Raw genomic sequence first — 13,314 nt, 5'->3', positions numbered from 1 at the left:
AGGCACAAACCATGTTATCTCAGCTTTCAGAAAATAATTTATTTGAGTCTGACGGTCTGGTTTAGCTTTTCTGTTCATCATGAAAACACAATAAAATCACTGCAACCCAAAACCAAGGCCAAGCAGCACGCTTGAAATGAAATGTAAATCAGGGAAAGGGGAGAGTTTGCGCAAATAATTCACTCTAAGGTCACTAGGCAAATACTTTGAGTGCATTTTAGATATGCACAAATTTCAAGCTAAATAAATAAAATTATTTCCTGTGTGGAAGCTGGGAATGTACAATCTCTCTACACTTGTGCATGAAAAAATATGCTAGTAATTAACAATCAGCAAATAACACAGAGAACTAGTGTACTGAATTTAGGTCACRCCAATTATTTTCCTCTAATGCATGTTAAAACATGCAACCTTATTCAAATCTTGCTATTTTTGGAAAACACTGAAGAGGAATTTCTGGTCTTTCCTCTTGCAGCCTCTGCAAAATRTTTTTCTACTTACAGAGACTGTTCTCCCTTGGATCCAAAGGAAAGTAAGAACTCCCTAATGTTTGTCAGATGTAAGCTTCAATCTAATGCTATGCAGCCCTGCATCTCTATTACAGTTATGCAATCTCAAAGCATTGGAATTAAAATAAAGTTTTCATTCCCCTAAAATTTCATAAACAGTTTAACACAATTGAATGATAAATACATACTACAAAACTACATTACAAGCCCCACTATCAGTAGGGTACAATAGATATTATTAATTAGTGGTCTAAWATAGCATATTAGTATTCTCCCTGCAGGTCACAGAATCCAAAGTGTCAATTAATATCAACACACCCTTTTTAAAAAAAATTATAAACTAATCCATGTTACACTAGTGCCAAAATTAGCACTGGAAGGAGTGAAGTAGGTTACTTATAGGGTATCAAATTTTTCCAGATAGCAGTGTCTGAGCTGTTAGCTACTGAATGTCTACTTTTTTTCAGAGAGACGAAAAGATTCCTTCAGGTTGGCACAAGGAATCTTTCTTCTTGAGGAGGAAAGGAGAAGAAAAGGATCTTGCCTAATGCCTTCTTATTTAATATTTTCTACAGAGTCTCCTGCCAGCCCTATAGTGAAGTTTTCTGGAATGTCAATTTGTTTCAGATAATCAAATGAGTAAAATCGRTTATTACAATCAGGTTACATTTCCATGCCATGTAAACCTGCTATGTTCCCAAGTTCCCTAGATGCCCCAAGACTTCCAGGCAGTGAAATTAAATAAACAAAATTAAATCCCTAAAAAATAAACTAAAATGACATAGAGTAACACAGGAAATCTCAGGAGAACAAAGTCGGCCCAGATCACCCCATCCCCATAGGGAGATCATTGTTTATCGACGGAAGTGGCACTTTTACTTCCAAAGGGAGACAATCAAGCAACCAAATAAAATTTCAGCTAAGATCTTTAGCAAATCATCAGTTTCAGAAACAAGGGCTAAAACTGAAGACTTAACCTCCCTTAACTGCTTGGGTGTCCCCCCAAAATCTGATTTAACTAGCATWAAACCCCACTAGTGTGCACATGAGGAGCACCCACTGCCTCTGGTAACCCACACGCCCAACCTGTTCAGCATTGTGACCTACTGTGGATTTGCATACTAAGCAGCCTCATGGTTAACCTGAGGCAGGTTCACTGTACACCATTGATAATCCTCTCAGTCACAGGCACAGCAAACATCATCCCATATTTAAAATAAGGTTAAAAAAAAAAAGTTAAATTAATTGTAAAAAAAATTACCTGATAGAACACTCACCGAATGTATCAGTGTTAGGTTGGGCAAAATGGAGTCACTTTTCCTCTCCTCTGTTGAATCTCTGGCATTCTGCAGAAAGGAGAGTAGAAATGACTGAATTAGAGACAGGATAAAAGGGAGCTCAGCTGTGCAGCTCAGCAGGGGTCTAGGAGCACCCTGGTTTATACCCTCTAAGTCACGCTCGCCATAYGAACACCTGCCTGTTTTGTCCTGAAGAGTCGCTGAATAAAACATAGTGTGGCCTGAATCCAGTTCAGACAAGCTGGGGAGTCAGATTTTGAATAGGAATTAGACACTAATGTGATTCTCAAAATCCCATTAAGAGCCTTTACCACCTCTGCCTACCTACATATCTTAAAAAACCTAGATCAGGCACTTGCCTATGGTGGCACTGTACATCTGTGCTAAAGCAAGGAAGCACTGCTGGGCTCCCAAGCTCCAAACCCCAAGGGCTTCAGGCCACACTCCTTCTGGAAATTGTTAGAGCTGATTTTCAACTTAATTATCTTTAATGCYTGGAAACCTCTATCCAAATGAGCCTCACTTTCCTGGTAAGCAACATCAGAGGCCTTTACAGTATATCCTAGACATGGGTCACTGAGATCCGCTTGCTACCTCAATCAGATTTACGTATTTTCACAAGGTCAACAAAGCATGATAAATATCTGAAGAAAAATGATGCTCCTCCTACCACTTCTCAAAAACCAGCGACTTACATAGAATTGTGGCGCAGCTTTTTCTTGCAAAATTTATTAGCCCRTCTTGAAGCCTAAGAATGGAGGATTTTTGATTTAACAAGGGAAAGAATTAATTTCMTCTGCTAAACTTGTAACCCCTCCCAGACTCAGCAGAATATCAACTGGAACTGAACAAAGACACCCTTTTTTTTTTATTATTCTTTTTATTTCTCCAAGACATTGCTTTATGTTTCCCTGTTCTAAAGGACACAAGATTAATTCACCTTTCCTTTGCTATTCCTGTGCCATGGACTGAGCCAAAGGTTACAGTGAAAAATCCACAGAAACTGAACATCAAATGTTCCTGTTCTGAACTTTCAAAAAACTATTTAATTTCTTTCTTCTTTTTTAATATCATCATAAGGCCTGTTTATATACTTGGAGTGGAAACAGTGCACATTCAGCTGCAATTGATTTCCTGTATGGCAAAATACCTCAGGCATTCAGCTGGCTGGGAACACTATGCAGGCCTCTTACCATCACCAGTTTTTTGAGACCAGGAAGCTCTGCCCAACACTTGTTCTCATGCCAGAATAAATGAGGGTCTCTGCTAAGTGTCCAAGTTAATTTGGTCTAGGTGAACCAAATCATAAACAGGCAAAATTTTGTATTTCAAAAATCCATTTAAAAAATATTGCTGCACTTTCAACTTTAACAGTAATACCATCAATTTAGTCTTGCTAATGGGACATAATATTCATRTACAGATGTTTTTTAAATACAAAACCACTCCATCTGAAATTTTCTTTTCATGAAATATCAATACATTTGCCCTCTCCATCTTATCTTTRCAGCAACAAATTAATACTGCAGGCAATTTCACACACTAAAAGAGTATATTCTTTTCTTTTGATATAACTGAGTGACAACTACAGCAACAATTTTATTCACTTCACTTATTTTTTCCTATTCATAACTAAAGACACACTCCACTAGCATTTCTAGGAATCTGAAGAAGGAAATACATAAGTAGTCTCACCAGGTTCCTGTGATCAGACTGAAACAGCTGTAACATTCAAATGCCCAACCACCTGACTCTACTTCAGATTGTAAATTAAGCAAAACAGAAATACAAAGTGATCTGTAATTAGCATCCTGCTTTCCATTTATCATGCAAGTTTCCCTAGTCTCAATTCCTCCAGAGTCAAAGGACTCAATTTCAACTGCTTGAGAACCCAGTTTCTTCAAGAACCCTAGAAAGAGACAGACTGGCAATACAACCACAACCATTTAAATATACACACGTTCGTGTGCATATATACACAGGTTATACATAAATAAATGAAAATTAAATAAAAATAATGAAACAGATAACCTGAAAAAAACCTAAAGTTTTTACAGGGGCTCTCTTGTTTGACAGTAGTTTCATCAATAACAGTTTCTTAGTTCTAGAGTAAAATTGTTTGCCAAAAGCTGGGATATCCTCTAACCTGCAGTGGACACAGTGGTCTTTCAAAACCTTTCAACTGATTATTTGAGACAGGGTCCTATAGTCACACCCAAATTGACTAAAGTACAAGCTCTTGATGCTACAGTATTGTATCAACCTTCTTTAACTTTCCCAAGAGGTTTTCTACAGGTTTTGCTATTATCATACTATATAACAGGACAATCTGTAAGAAAAAAGAAGTTTTCATCCTGTGAATTTTTTTATCAATTCAGTGGTTTATTTCTCAGCCAACAGTACAAGAAAATTGAACACTTTTGTAGTAGAAAAAGTATCATAAAGAAAAGATGTTGCATGTTTTTTCCAAGAAAGTGATTAACAAATATACTTTCATTTGTCCTATAATTTCTATTTAATCTTTAAAAATATTGAATTATTTAAAATATTCTTAGTCCAGAAACATATCACAGTTATTAATAAAAAGTTCTACTTCTTAATCACTTCTAGAAAATGTATAGGGTTAAAGCATCAAGCAAGTAGAAGCTTAAGAAGCAAAAACATCAAAGAAACCTGCATTCAGATATTTAAACTGACTTGAACCATAATGTCTGGCTGTCCTGTGAAAAACACTTTGAAACTTGGAGCTCACATGTGCTAGACAGCAAGCCACTGTGCAAGTTTAATCACCAGTGAGAAAGAATCAAGTAAAAATTTATTTGACATGACTTTTACTGAGCTATGCGCCAGTTCCTAAAGCCCAACTTTTCAGGCCAAAGAACGCAGCTTGCTTTTACAGGAAGGCCACATACTCTAACACCTTCTCATTGCACGACATGMCTGATTAACAGATGGAAAATGTGCCACATCCCAAGCAAACGGATTTATTCCACATGCAATCAGCTGAGAGATTTCCCAGACATATTAAGCTAATTTTAATGACTAAGTACATGCAGCGCTCCTGGAGTTCCTYTCACTCTACCCATTCACAACAGTGAACAGCACAAAGGTGAGTTGCCTGCTGAAGGCTATAGCTGAGTGAGTCTTTGCCAGAATCCTCCAGGCCATCCCTGATTCGACCTCAAACTGTCCCCAAGAAAAAGTCAGTATTGGGCAGCTATGAGCACAGACAAGTGACTGTGAGCCAGGTACCAGAACTAATCAGCCCCTGATATGAMTCAACATTTATAATTAACAAACAAAAGGAACCAACTCAATACATTTTCCTGAAATCATCAGAAGATGAGCATCAGTGATCCTCTATTAAACATTGAAAAAACTCTTTGTGCAGCACTGACATTGATTTAAAGAGCAAAAGGGCAAACATTTAGTGGGCAAACTCCTCATCACTACAAGACAGAKGCAGTGAGGAAACATTCAGATGGCCCTAGCACCCAGACCCCTGCTGGAAGCTCAAAGAGCTGCATGATGTACACGACYAGAGTGGGCAGGTGCATCTGTCAGGTATGTATGTCTGCACTGTCCTTGAGATGAAAGAGACTCACAAGCGACAGATCTTCGGTGACAAATGCTGATGACCAGCTTTTCTTCTAAAGAAAGCAAATGAAGAAATAAACAAACCATCGTGGGTTTGTTTATTTCCAGAATTCTTCCTTGAAAAGCAGACACAGCTCCTATCCTATCCAAATGGCATGTGTAGAAAAAATCCTTTCTCCTCCACACCCCACCTGTGTATACCACAGGTCACATCAGTGCTTCACCAAAAAAAGGGCAGAAGAAAAACCCCACTATTCTCCTTGCTTTGACATAGTGGGAGGCTGAATCAGTGCCTTTTCTGTGCTTTGGAGGGTCCTGAGAAGTGCAAGAGCCAAATCTGTATTTGATAACAGGGGTTGTTTATCAGCATCATCCTCTGCTGCAGGGTTGCAGAAAGAACCTCTTCAGCGTGGTTCCTTGGGATCTGCGCTATGCATGGCCGCAGCAGGACAGCCTGGCTCTGAGATGAAGAGCTCAAGTGACACTGCAGCATGCAGAGCCATGAGAGGAAGCACAGTGTGTTGGGAACAGGCCCCACTGCTGCAGGTGAAGTGGCAAAGTGAGAACTGCAGTAACTGAGATCACCAGGACGAGTCAGCGCACAGGAAATCAGCTCTGAAATCTGCCCAGCACGGCTTGTGCCTAAGCGAGCCATTCTGTCCTTCACATGAAAAAGAAAAGCGGGGTTTTCTTAAYGCTCCAGTCTGCATTTCCCTGTTGGCAGGCTCTAAGAGGAAAACAGCTCCTGAAGGGAAGGTCTACAGAAAACCTGTCATTTTCCTCTGAGAAATTTGGCCAGCACTGACTCTCCTAGTACAGATATCTCCGATATCAATTTAGGAACCATGTCATCTAAAGCAATCGAGGAGCATAAGCATGCCAAGATACTTCCCTGTATATCAGAAGGAAACCTTGGGGATTAAATGGTCAATAATGCCCTCAGAAATTACCTACCTTCACTTAATAACAGAGGTCAGTATTCTAGAGTGGCTTACCAAATAATCTACCCTGTGCCRGATGCTTGGTGCTGCAGGTAGATAYTAAGAAAATAAGTTAGCAGCTTTGCCCCAAAAATCTGGGGAAAATTCAGAAGATTAAATTATAARGCAAGGATTCTCAGAGGCCACACCCAGCGAGGAGTGGGCTACATGGACCTATCTGCCTGCAGGACAGAGTCAGCAACCTCTTGAAGGCAGCAGAAGCACAAAATGACCAAGAAAAGCAAATYAGAGATGTATGACTTCAGAGTCATCTAACATCAGAGAAAGGGACAATTATCAGACAAGTCTGATGGAAAGGAGACATTTACAAACCACATGCTGGTGGAGTATGAGGGTAGGCAAGTTCCCTCTCCAAACTCAAAAATGATTTATGGTCGAATACATGTTTGTCTACCAGTCAAGTAGACTAAGACTGCTGATTTCTCAGAGAAGTTAATGTTTCTGCAACTGGCTGGTCTCTGATGACATCACTGAGACACTAAGGTGTGACAGCTCTTGAGCAACCACATGAAGTGTGTTATCAGAATARCGAGAAACAATTGGAAAGTAAACAGTGAGAAAGCTTCATAAGCACTAAACCAAATGCAGGTTTCTGCTGTTAACTTGGTTTCAATTTAAAACAGTAAGTGGGAAGCTCTATGCACACTGAAGTGAGAAAGATTAGAGTCATGCATAGTATGTAGTTCTTCAATACATCTGTCTATTTTCAAAATTATTTGCAAAGAAGGAACTATAATTTTTTCCTTCATATCGGGCTTCAAGGACACGAAGATCTATGTCACTTTATATTGAAGTACCACAGGTCAGTGGCAGTAGAAAAAAGCAAGTGCCTTTCTGCCACTGCCTTTCTGAAATGTGTTGGGACTCCAGCTGTGGATCTGGACTCACTGGGATAGGCAATGCAAATATAGAAGAAGAAACAAAAACAAGAAAACCCCCAAAGAGCACATTGATTCTGGTATGCAGAAATCACAACAAAGCTGTAGCAGACACTGTATCTAATCTTAGGAGACATACATGAGGGTAAAAATCAGTAAATACTTTAACAGAGCAGAGTTGACAGGGGGCTGAGGAGGAAAATTTGCCTGTGTTTACAGATAACTTTGCATAACACAAGGAAAAGCATGGGAGAAAGTACAAGTACTAGAGCCTATGCACTAAATCTAGGAAATAGAAACTCCTTATGTGGGGTAATTAAAAGAAAGAAGCCGACCTTGAAGCCCACACCCAGATGACGATGGTGAAAGATGTCAGCCATGACCATGAAAAGAAGCTGGTGTTACGCTGTCCCCAGCACTGCTCCTTATGACAACCCAAACAAACATCTCCTTCCCAAGTTTGGTATCAAGGTTTTATCTACAAGGGCTGTGAGTAAGCAAMTGAGCAGGTGATTCAATCTGCACCCATGACACACTTCTTACCTCTGCTCTGTACTTCAGTGAAAGGAAGCATGAATCTTATCAGCAGAAAACAGTGGCTGAATGATACCAATGCCTGGAGCGTGATCCTGAAATGTCTGAATGGATATGAAGGTTCAAATATTTCAATGTTATCCTTCATTAAGTCAGGTTTTAAAACATCTGGGCAGGGCTCACATGCAAGTTTCTACGGAATGCATGCTTACAGGAAGAGGCTTGGCCCCACTTGCAGTCAAACTCAATGACAGAGCAGACAAGACTTAAAGGATTCAAAGTTAATTAGCACTGCTTCAGCCACAGGTTTACATGGGAAACTGCTGCCAGCCCAATTTATATCTATTCACTGCACTTCTAAAACACACATGCCACCTCCACTAGCATAATCATCACGGTCCTGTAGACCATTAGGAAGCAGGAGCGGAGCTCATGCTGAGAAAGGAAGGAAGAAAGGGATCAAGTCAAATGCATCAAGTCACTCTTACAGATAATTTTTTTAAGTGTCACCTTGCTCTGTATTTTCACAGCAGTGCTCTACACCACCATTAGTGAAAACACTGATAGTGACCATCCCCACATGCAGATACTTCAGAAGGCACCCCACCCAACAGGTGACAGTGGGTTTCAGTGTTTGCAACTTTGATAGGACAACTGCTTCTTGCAGGCCTCCTTGACAAGTATAAGTAGTTTTCTCCCTTTATTTCCTTCCCCAGTCTTCCCTGACTGGGCCCTTTTCTTTTCCTGCATTTGTAACCAAGTTCATGGTTCACCCTGTTCTAGGCCAAGTTCATATAAACTCAACTTTCAGTCAATCAGACTAGACCAACATATTTGATACAATAACCCCAACTAAAAAAAGATAAAAAATGTTTATATCCTTAAAGTGATTTGGGAAACTTAAAACACTAAAAGCTGGTTTGTCACACGTTTTTATTGAAAATTAAATAATACACACAGGCTTTACTGATACCTTTAGATACTATTTTGTTCACATTAATCTCTTGTATTCTTAGCCATATATTTAAAAGACTCATGTACATACAATCCTAACCCACTGCACTAAGACTGACTTTACTCTTCACTCCCTTTGCTTCTGTTCCAGGGTCAGTTTTGTGGTTCCACCCACTTACTCTGGTGTGTGAGGCTTTTCTAAAGCAGAGGGGAAATCTAGGCTCCACATCCTTTGCATTCTAAGTTTACAAGGATRACATTTTCTTCCATTTTTTTTCTCATTGACAGTCCTACCAGCTAAAACTTTTTTTCTTGTGCAGTGACAATAATGCAGGTTCTCAGAATTAACCATTCAGCAAAAGCTCTGCAAGCCTTTGAGCAGTTCCACTTTGCTGAGGGCTGCAATAATTCTTCTCCCTCTTAATTCTACAGAAGCAGAATGTCATTTAGGTAAGGAGTAGTAAGATCTTCTCATTGTCCCCACAAGGAAAAATTCCAGTTTATTATAAGACAATTGCTATCACTACAAATGTCTTCAGTAGACATCATTACATTACTAACTTTCATTTTTTCTTATTTCATTATTCTATCTTCTGTTGTATATTCTAGCTAAATATCTGTGCACTACACTTGGTGATTAAGAAATGGATGGCAAAATAAGTTAGAGCCATAACTAATTCAACATGTCAACAAAACTTGTTTCTTCAACACAGCAGCCTTCCTTCTCAACACATGACAATACAAAAGGGAATGCACATCAGAATAATTCCTTTGTTCTAATTTATAACTGTCACAGCTTTATACCTGTCTAATTTGAGAAACATGTCTAAATGGAGCTTGCAAATGGCTCCCTTTATCATCAGCTTGGATGTTTCCATTATTTCCTGATCCAGCACATCTGACTCCATGGAGCTGGGGTACATGACAGGGCCATGATGCCACCCAGAAATGTGGTCCCTCTTCTTCATGACCCCCATGCTCCCAAGACCAAGAGCTACAGCTTTGGCTTGGCTGGTAGAGACTTAGTGGTGTCCAGCAATTGCTGGAATGRCAACCAGGCATGAGGAAAACTAATAAATAAACAAAAATCAACAGTTGAATGAGTCTTTGGCATACTTTAATAACTGTGCTAAGTATCTGTTAAAATGTTATTTGGAACTTCTTAAAAAAAAATAAGAGATAAAACTAAAAAGCTCTGTTCATTCTGTAGTGTCCTTCCCTAAGAATTGTTTTGATTTAAGATTGGTCTTTTTTAATGACAATTTTACAGATGACATCTCTGTACAGAAACTTTTTTTCAATAKCAGCATCTCAGGTTACTCTGTGGATCTACTCTTCAAAATTACTAACAGCAGATTTTGTAGTGATTTGTTATTCTGATTTCCCCATTTTTGTGCTGATCTCAGAAGTACTCACCAGAGCCTACAAGTTGTATGGGTCACGTTTCCACAGAGCAAGGTAAAATGACAGAAGGCAATGTSAAATTACAGTTCTGTTAGCATTCTATGGTTAAAGAAACGGACCAGATTTGCACTGCAGAGTTGCATTCAAAGATAAAAAGCACTACTTCAAGTAAATGCCCTTGTCAGTTGCTACAGCCCGATCTGGTTAGCAGGGCTTAAAAAGCCTTCCCTGAATGGGAGCCAGGAAATCACAAGCATATGAAAGGCAGAGGACGACAGGTATACAACAACCCAATCCAAACATGAACACAAGGAGGCTTTCAAACATGCACASTGCTCCAAATGACTTCACAAAAATGCTATCACCGGTGCCACATGAAAGACTGCGTCAGTGAAAGGTTCAAACATAACAACCTACACAAATAACAGTAGCAAAAAGTATACAAACTCACTACTTGCCTAAATTACTTACTAGAAAAGTAAGCAGATATTTTCACTTCCCTTCTAGTTTTAACTTTTTAGGTCACAACAAAGGTTTACAGTAAAAYAAGAAAACAAAACTACAAAGAAACCCAAAACCCAACCCCATAAAAAGAACCTGCCTAAACAAAATGCCCCACTTCCACACAGGGAGGTACCAAGCCCTGAGCTAGCTAGCTCCAAACCCTTTCTACCTYTTTCCATGGCCTCACAACCAACCACTTCAGTCTCAAAGTATGCCTTTAGACAGTTAATTTGTAGTCTCACATCCTGCCGAAGGAAGAACACATTAGCAGATGTCCTAAAACAATGAGAGCTGCCAACAAACTAAGTTCCCTACTTGAACATTTCCACTTAAAAATCAAGTCAATGCTGTCTTTGCAAGATGTTATCAAATAAGACTATAAATCACAAGCTGATTTGGCTACACACTTACTTTTTTTCCTTTCTTTTGTTTGAAAATCAAAAGTAAAATAACAAGAAAAATGAYATCTTAACACCTAGTGTTAGAATCATTGCATGCCTTTGCAGAGGTGCAYTCAGTTGTGGCCACTGGTCAACTTTGTTTGCTTAGAACTCTCTAGGTCTGTGAGAAACAGCCAGCATTCCCATAAATGAACACATTTGAAACTGAACCTTTTGTCAGAGTGTTTTGCACCAATTCTGRTTTGCCAACTGAGAACACAGAGCAGAAGTAGAGTCAAAGTTTAATAGCCAAGCATCTGCATGGACTCGAGAACAATACCAATATTCATTAAGAGGCTGATCTCAAACTGCCTTCTCATATTTTCAAGACAAGCACTCCATTAATACATTTCCTAACCTTAGCATAACTCTTATGTTTTCATCCCAAAGCACCCCCGCACACACTGGTGAAGAGTTCCCAAAATTATGACAACTACGTGCCACACACACACCAGGGGAAAAAAACCCCTAAAAATAAATCTCAAGGAAGCTATACATTGTGCCTTGCCAGCCACAGTGAATTGTACAGCCAGGAGTTGCTACAACCAGATTTAGCTTCATACAAGCTAACAGGATTCCTTTATAAATTTAGCTGGAGGCACGGGCAACAAACGCTTGTGGAAATTTGAACTGTAACTCTCCAGCAGCTTGCTGGATTGTTCGCTCCAAGAATGAAACAGTAGCAAAAGATGACTATTAGTAGGCTCTTATTACACCTCTTTCAAAACACCTACAAGTCATCAAGTTCTCTAGACAGAGTTATTAAACTGCTGAAGTACCAGCAAACATTAAAAGAAAAAAGCAAGGCCACAGCTCTTTCTGTGTCTGCCAATTAATAATCAAAGGAGGAAAAAAGCCAACTGAAGAGCGTATTGGAAGCCAGCTGAACGTTCAGCTAAGTTTGTTTCAGGTCCTTTTCACTCACACTTGGAGCAGTGGGGCTTGTGAAGAAAGAAGGAAACGAGTGCCTCAGGTCTGTCAATGCTAACTGAAGGATGAGCTCTGAAGGGCTTCTCCAACAARAGGGACTGGGATACACGACCACAAAGCAGAGAAAAGATGAGTGCAGGGTATGGGGAAATGCATCCAGGGTCCCACGGGACAGCACGACACTGCTCTGCCCCACTCTCTCTCTCCACGGAATAAACGCTCCTAATACTCAACAATAGGTCAATAATATTTTGAAACCTCTTTAGGCCACACTCATCACAATCCCATTAACTTTAAAACACACCAAAAATTTAGGGGATGGGGGGGCGAGGGGTGGGCATTGAGTTTTCCAGAAGACACAGGTTTGCTAAAGCATCCGCACAAAACCCGAGACCCTACGCAATTTTCCCATATTTTAAAAGAAGTACCTGTTCTCTCGCCAAAGAAATTCGATGAAACCCTCAGGCTCGGGCTGAGCCGGTGCAGCCCGGCCAGGCTACCCCCGGGCTCCGGCGGAGCACAAAGCGCTCCGGTGGCCGCGGCAGCCGCGATGGGAGCCCAGCGCACGGTGCCTCCGGCGGGGCTCRCACAAAAGCTGCGCTCACGGAACGCCCGCTGCCCTGCGCAGCTCCCAGCGTGGTTTCGGGGGGCTGCGGGGCACCGGGTGCTTCACCGCCCGCCCCGCACCGAGCCGGTCCGGGAGCCGCCACCCCCTCCCCGGCGCGCCCCACCGAACAAAGCCCCCGGCAGCGTTCACCGGCAGCCTCTCGCCGTCTTCTGCCCTCGCCCACCGCTCCTCCTCCCGCTGCAAATCCAGGCGCAGGAGTGCGGAGCGGGAGTGCGGGAGCTTACCCCGCCCCGCAGCCCATTCAGCGGCGCCGGCCGGGTGTCCCCCTCGCAGCGCCCGCGGCCGCGCCCCGGCTCGCTCCGTGCGCTGGAGCTCCGGGCAGCGGCTTAATCTCCAAACTTCCTCCTCCTCCCGGCCGGGCAGAGGAGTCTGTGCAACTCCCCTCCTCCATGCAGCTCCCGCAGCCCAGCCGCTGCCTCAGCCCCTCCCCGGGGAGGCCTGGCGCGGCTCTGGGCTGCCGCTCGCTCCGCTCTCCTTCTCCTCCCTGTTCCACCGCCCCCAGCCCCCGAGGGGGRCAAGGGCGGGGGGAGACAGATTAACCGCTCGGATTTGTCTCTGGAATGGAGCCAAAGAGAGCAGTCGGATTACAGCCCCGGGAAGAAGGGAGGAAAAGGGAATGGGGGAAAAACAAAGAAAG

General features: G+C 41.6%; 1 protein-coding gene across 3 annotated transcripts in view; it reads right to left on the bottom strand.

Moving 5' to 3' along the window:
• The window catches only part of PLEKHG1 (pleckstrin homology and RhoGEF domain containing G1), a 123,923-nt gene extending 110,834 nt beyond the window's left edge, over positions 1–13,089 (bottom strand). The window contains exons 1-2 of one of the 3 annotated variants that reach the window (XM_057375919.1): positions 12,807–13,089; positions 1,771–1,855 (exon numbers count right to left, since the gene is read on the bottom strand). The gene's annotated coding sequence lies outside the window, so the exon portion shown is untranslated. Of the gene's footprint in view, positions 1–1,770; positions 1,856–12,477; positions 12,617–12,806 lie in introns of those variants that run through there. The other 2 variants (XM_057375917.1, XM_057375916.1) reach the window with 2 other exon arrangements.
• Between the last annotated feature and the right edge of the window lie 225 nt (positions 13,090–13,314).

The sequence above is a fragment of the Malurus melanocephalus genome, unplaced genomic scaffold (assembly GCF_030028575.1).
Source record: "Malurus melanocephalus ecotype Western Australia unplaced genomic scaffold, MMel_1.1 scaffold_264, whole genome shotgun sequence".
Lineage (NCBI taxonomy): Eukaryota > Metazoa > Chordata > Aves > Passeriformes > Maluridae > Malurus > Malurus melanocephalus.
The sequence above is the reverse complement of the archived record's forward strand: the minus strand, read 5'-3'. Positions and strand labels throughout refer to the sequence as shown.